The following is a 6,106-nucleotide window of genomic DNA, read 5'->3' on the forward strand; positions in this document are numbered from 1 at the left end:
GTTCACAAGATACACAAAAATGAAAGAGGTCTGTGGTGACTTGTCCCACACTACCAAACTAATAATCACAGCACAATACTGCTTAATGATTTGCAATAACAATTGAAGTTTATAACCATTTTTGATTCTTTCAATCAAGTATTTGTATGTAATTTTCACAATAAGTTTATTTGTATCTGATATGATCATCTCTATAATATAATGATCTGATAGGCATAGAATTGTCCCCATGGTTGATTTAATTGGACTTTCTTTAATTACTAGGAAGCAATAATTTCCATGCAATTATTTTCATATTCACATTACCATCTGTGCAATTGTTTTCATACTTGCATATTTCCTTTTTGCTTTCTCCTTCCTTTGACTTCTTTTATGGTACTGTTGATGAAACCTTGGGTTTCACATATGTTACATAAGTACTCGACCACTCCTCCCTGTCCTTTTCATGTTTATTTATAAGGATATAAAAATACATATACTGTATAATTATGTGGGTTCTTTATTATAGTATAGCTATGATATACTACAGTATGATAGACTATAGTATAGTCTATATGCAGTGTAAATAATTTTCCATTTTATATGTTATTTTCATTTTAATGTCTTTAAGGTTATTTTCATTTTAGTCTATCATTAAAAGTATGTAGCTGTTTATGATGCCACATGCCTGTCATCACAGTACTTGGGAGGCTGAGATAAGAGAAGCTTAGAATCAAGACCAGCTACAGCCACTGTGGCCCTCAGCAACTTAGGCATACCTTACCCTATTTCAAAATAAAATAAAATAGAGCCTGGCATGATGGTGCACGCTTGTAATCCCCGCGCTTGGGAGGTGGAAACTGGAGGATCACACAGGTTCGAAGCCAGCCTTGCTGGCTTAAGAGACCCTGTTTCCAAATAAAAATATAAAATAGGTCTGGGAGTGTAGCCCGGAGGTAGAAGGGCTTCCAGGAACCCCAGTACCACCAAAAAATAAAATTAAAAAAAAATAATAATAGTAATAATAATTAAAAAAACAAAACAGGATAATCAATACTTTCCTTCATTATTTCTTCTACAAATTAAAGAATAAGGAACTTATTTCTTAAAATATGCAAGATATATTACTTAGAAAGGATATTATATATCACTTTACCTTATCAGCTATGTAATAGATAAAACCCTAAAATTATATATTCAACCAGTGATGGTCTAGCTTGTTCTTAAATATCTGAAGATTATAGAATTATTCTCTTGAGTGGCTCATTCTATCTTGGAACAGGGAAATTATGTTATAAATTTATATTTTAAATTAAAGCTAAATTTGTTTTCCTTTAATTTTCTTTTTATAACATTTGAACCATATAAAGTAAACTTAGTCTCTTTTCTTACAAGACTGAAAAAAATATTTTTGCTACCTACCTGCCAAATATTCTCATCTATAACATGTATATACCTATTGCCTTCATCCTTTTATCTTACATATCTCTTTATTGTGTGATTTACTCTAAATAAGAATCATAAAATCAAAACTTAAGATAACTAGATACCGACTAAATATGTCCCCTCTGTTTTTAGATGCTGTAGTTTTACTAATTTGGAAAATTTTTACTTACATTTCAGTCTTTTTTGATAATTGTTGGTTCTAAGCCAAGTCTCAATATCACACTGTTTATTTTTAATTTTTTTGAGAGGAGGAGAGGGGGGATGTTGGGGGAAAGGGATGAACTCTTAGACTTGATTTACTGAATTTAGCTCAAAAGACTGTCAAGTCAAGGCATTTTGACATCTTGATATAAAATGTTGCTCTTTTGTGGTACTGGGAATGCAAACCAGGGACATTCTCCCTCCAAACCACACCCCCAGTCCTAGTTTTTATTCTCTCTCTCTTTTTTTTTTAAACAAGGTCTCACTAAATTGCAGAGAACCTCACTAAGGAACTGAGACTATCCATGAACATGTGATCCTTTTATCTCAGCAACCCAAGTACTGGGATTACAAGTGTGCACAACCACATCTGGTTCATATGTTGCATTTTTACATTTCTATCTTCTATCATCATGCATTTTGTGAGTATTCTCATATAAATTCTCTTAGATAAATACAGTACCAGATAGGGTAGAAATCTCTGGTTCATTGCTAGAGATTAGCTAGGGTTATACTTAATTTTTAATCAGTTGCTAAATTGCTTATTTTGCTGATGTTCAAAGCTTAAACAACAGGTTGGATGATAAATATCTTCTTTAATGTCCTACCCTTGTTCACAGTGCTAGCTTTGCTGTATGTCCATTAGCTACAGAATCATAAATGCAACAAAACAGTTACTAACAAAGCAGTTTAAACCAGCATTAAATTCTGACTCTTACTCCAATCATATTGTCATTAATCTAGGAAATTGTCAAGAAATCAAAAAGATGGGGGAAACCGAACAACAATCAGATATTCTGGATATTGTGGTGACAAATCTGAGCCAGTTATTTTGAAATTTCTTATAACTATATTAAAAAAACAAGTCAGTCTGCAAGTAATCATTTCAATTGTGGATAAAAAGGCAGGTTGAAGTTTTCTATGTGCATAGTTTCAGCTATATCCAATTCATAACATTAAGTTTTCTTCTCTATGATTATTTAAAGTAGCCTTGTAAGAGCTAAGGCTGTAATTTTCAAATATGCAAGGTTTCAGGAAACCATATTTTAGCCACAGAAATCTGATTAACTAAATTATTTTGTACTGTGTAACTTAAGCCTCAGTACATTCAGAATACATATATAATGATTTATTAGAGGGACAATAGTGGGACGGAAGTATAAGATACGTGGGCAATATTTCCACAATCAATATGAACACCTCACCTCAATGACTAGTCAATCTGTCAAGTACTACAAAAAGCAGCAAAGCTAATTTTGTTTGATTTCACCAGGACCAACCTTTTTAAAAATAAATATTATTTGGCAAATTTAATTGAGCATTTCATACAAAATGAGTCTATTATGTGACTATAATTACTTTTATAAAATTTTCTCTTACACATGGACAAAACAAAATCTTAAAATTGAATCTAATAACTATAATAAGTATTCATTCATTTATTCAATCTAAAGACAATTATATGTGATTTTTTCCAAATAATTTCTTTCTCCAATTATTATTATAATTACTATATTTTCTTCAAAAAGATTCTGGGTTTGAATTGCATTGGATATTATGAGAATATAATACTTTATCCATAGGAAGAGATGAGCAGAACCATGACTTGTACCTTACAATGGGTTTGGGAAGAAGTTTCCTTACCACTAAAAGCCTTACAGCTAATAGAGAAAAGCCAAGATTCCAGACCAACTTAACTCCTAAATTCACTTACAGAATTAAAGGAATTTAAAAAAAATTCTCTGCATTTCTACAGATAAACTTCTCAGAGGACAAAAGGATTTTAAGCCTACTTATCACACACTTAGTCACAGTATAGGAAGTCCTAGAGAAATAATTGAACACACCCTCTGATATGAGGGAAAGTGTATTATCAACTACCCAATAATATTGGGGCTGTTCTCTAAAAATTTGTAAAAAAAAAAATGCCAGGCATGGTGGTGCACTTTTGTAATCCCCGCGCTTGGGATTACAATCTGTCTGTTAAATGTAGACACAGGGCTCATGCGATTATATCTTCTGTTTGGGACACTAATGCATCCGAGTGCCCCAAGGAGTATCTGGCACATAGTCAAATATTTTTGAACCGGGCGTGGTGGTGCACGCTTGTAATCCCCGTGCTTAGGAGGCGGAGACAGGAGGATCGCGCAGGTTCAAAGCCAGCTATGCTGGCTTAAGAGATCCTGTTTCCAAATTAAAAAATATAAAAACTTGGTCTGGGAGTGTAGCCAGGAGGTAGAAGGGCTTCCAGGAACCCCAGAACCACCAAAAAATTTTTGTAAAAATGCAAATATTGATATTCTAATATTTGTGCTAAAATTTTTGTGTATTGAACTGGGAATTGAACCTAGAGGCATTCTACCTCCAAGCTATATGTCCAGACCAATTTTATTTCTTTTTTTAAGTAAATTTTTTATTGGTGCATTGTAGTCATACATGTTAATGGTGAGAGACATAAAGATGGTGGAGGCATACATGCACACCTCACCCAATTAGCTCTGACCCGATCCCCACCAATTCCCTCCCCATCCCTCCTTCCCATGCTTGGCTTAGTGATTGACTTTGATATGTTTAAGAACATCATGTGCTTTAGAGAATTTCTCTCTCCCCACCAATCCCCTCAATTAGGTCTTCTTATTTCCTCTATAGAATTTTCTTCTTCATCTAGAGTTTCTCCTGTTACCCATTTCTCCTTAGGTTTTGACTATTATGGAAAGCATCCAATTTCTTATTTTTTGTGACTGACTAATCTGACTTAGCATAATGTCCTCCAGTTCCATCCATTTCCCTGTAAATTATGTAATTGTGTCTTTCTTTATGGCTGAGTAAAATTCCATTGTGTACATATCCCACAGTTTTGTAATCCATTCATTTGTTGATGGACATTTTGGCTGGTTCCATACTTTAGCTATGGTGAATTGTGCAGCTATGAACATAGATATGCATGCATTTGTTTGGTAGTTTTGTTTCCTTTCTTTTGGGTAGATATTTTATTTCTTATTTGGAAACAGGGTCTCACTAGTTTGCTGAGAACCTCACTAAATTATTGAGGCTGTCCACGAACCAGCAATCCTCCTGTCTCAGCCTCTCAAGTACAAGCTTGTGCCACCAGGCCTGGCTGCTAATATTTCATGTCTATTGAAAATTGCTGATTTTTATGACATCTTTTCTTTCCTATTAAAATAAGATGATTGCAGCTGAGAATCTTCCTGCCTAATTAGAGATAATATTTTCCAGCCCTTTCTTATGGCTAGGAATGGTAAAATGACTATATTTCTGAAAATGTAAACTTACTGTTCATTAAGTAAAAATGAAACTGATACTCTCCATTTGGTGTCTTTTCCATGGTGATCCAGTTTTAACCACACAGACAAGCCCACTACCCCTGAGGATTGAGAAGCCTGGCAGATAGAATGCACTCCTAATACTTCCTGGAGCAAGTCTACCTAGCTGTGACAAGCTCCTCTATAAGGTGAAAAATCCATAATAATGAATAATAATGTTTAAGTTGTAGCCGGGTATGGTGTCACACACTTGTAATCCCTGCGCTTGGGAGGCTGAGACAGGAGGATCACACAGGTTTGAAGCCAGCCTTAGCTACTTAGTGACGCTCTCAGCAACTTAGTGAGAGCCTGTTTCCAAATAAAGTATAAAATATGCCTGGGAGTATAGCCTGAAAATTGAAAGCCCCTGGGTTCAACCTCCAATACCACACACAGAAAAAAATTAAGTTGTAAAAATAACTTAGACTTTACTCTTAGAAATATAAGCATCTGTTTCTTATATCAATACTGAATTTCTTAAAGGAAATAATTATGACTTATTTACCTCATCCAGATCTTAGTCATGTATATATATATATGATCCTAGTATATATAGATCCTAGTCATACACACACACACACACACACACACACACACACACACACACACACACACATACAGCTAATAGAGAAAAGCCAAGATTCCAGGCCAACTTAACTCTTAAATTCCCTTACAGAATTAAAGGAATTTTAAATTTTTTAAATATATTTAATCAACAGATGATGAAAATTTTGGTTTGAAACTTAGCAGTTGTTATTTTTCAGTCTATCATAGGATCACGTCAAAAAATTCCATGTATTTGAGGATAGTTATCATGTTGCCCCTCTACAGACTAAATGCCAGTTCTTTTAGGTTTTTCTAGTAAGACTCACCCATCCGTCCTTTAATCATTATGTCACTGTCCTTTTTCTCTGAATGCTATTTAAGTTCTCAGTGTTTCTTTGAAATATAATGATCAAATATGCACACAATCACTACAGGAAGTGTTTGATACAAGTAAGGAAGGAAAGATTATTTTTCAGTCTCCACATATGATGTTCAGACAGATTTAATAAACAGGTAAATTGTTAAATTTACCTGTTGAGCAGTTCATTGTTAAACAGAATCATAACATTTAACTCATGATCTATAAAAAAACTTGTTTTTGTTTATTTTGT

Source organism: Muscardinus avellanarius (assembly GCF_963383645.1).
Source record: "Muscardinus avellanarius genome assembly, chromosome: 11".
NCBI classification, from domain to species: Eukaryota; Metazoa; Chordata; class Mammalia; order Rodentia; family Gliridae; genus Muscardinus; species Muscardinus avellanarius.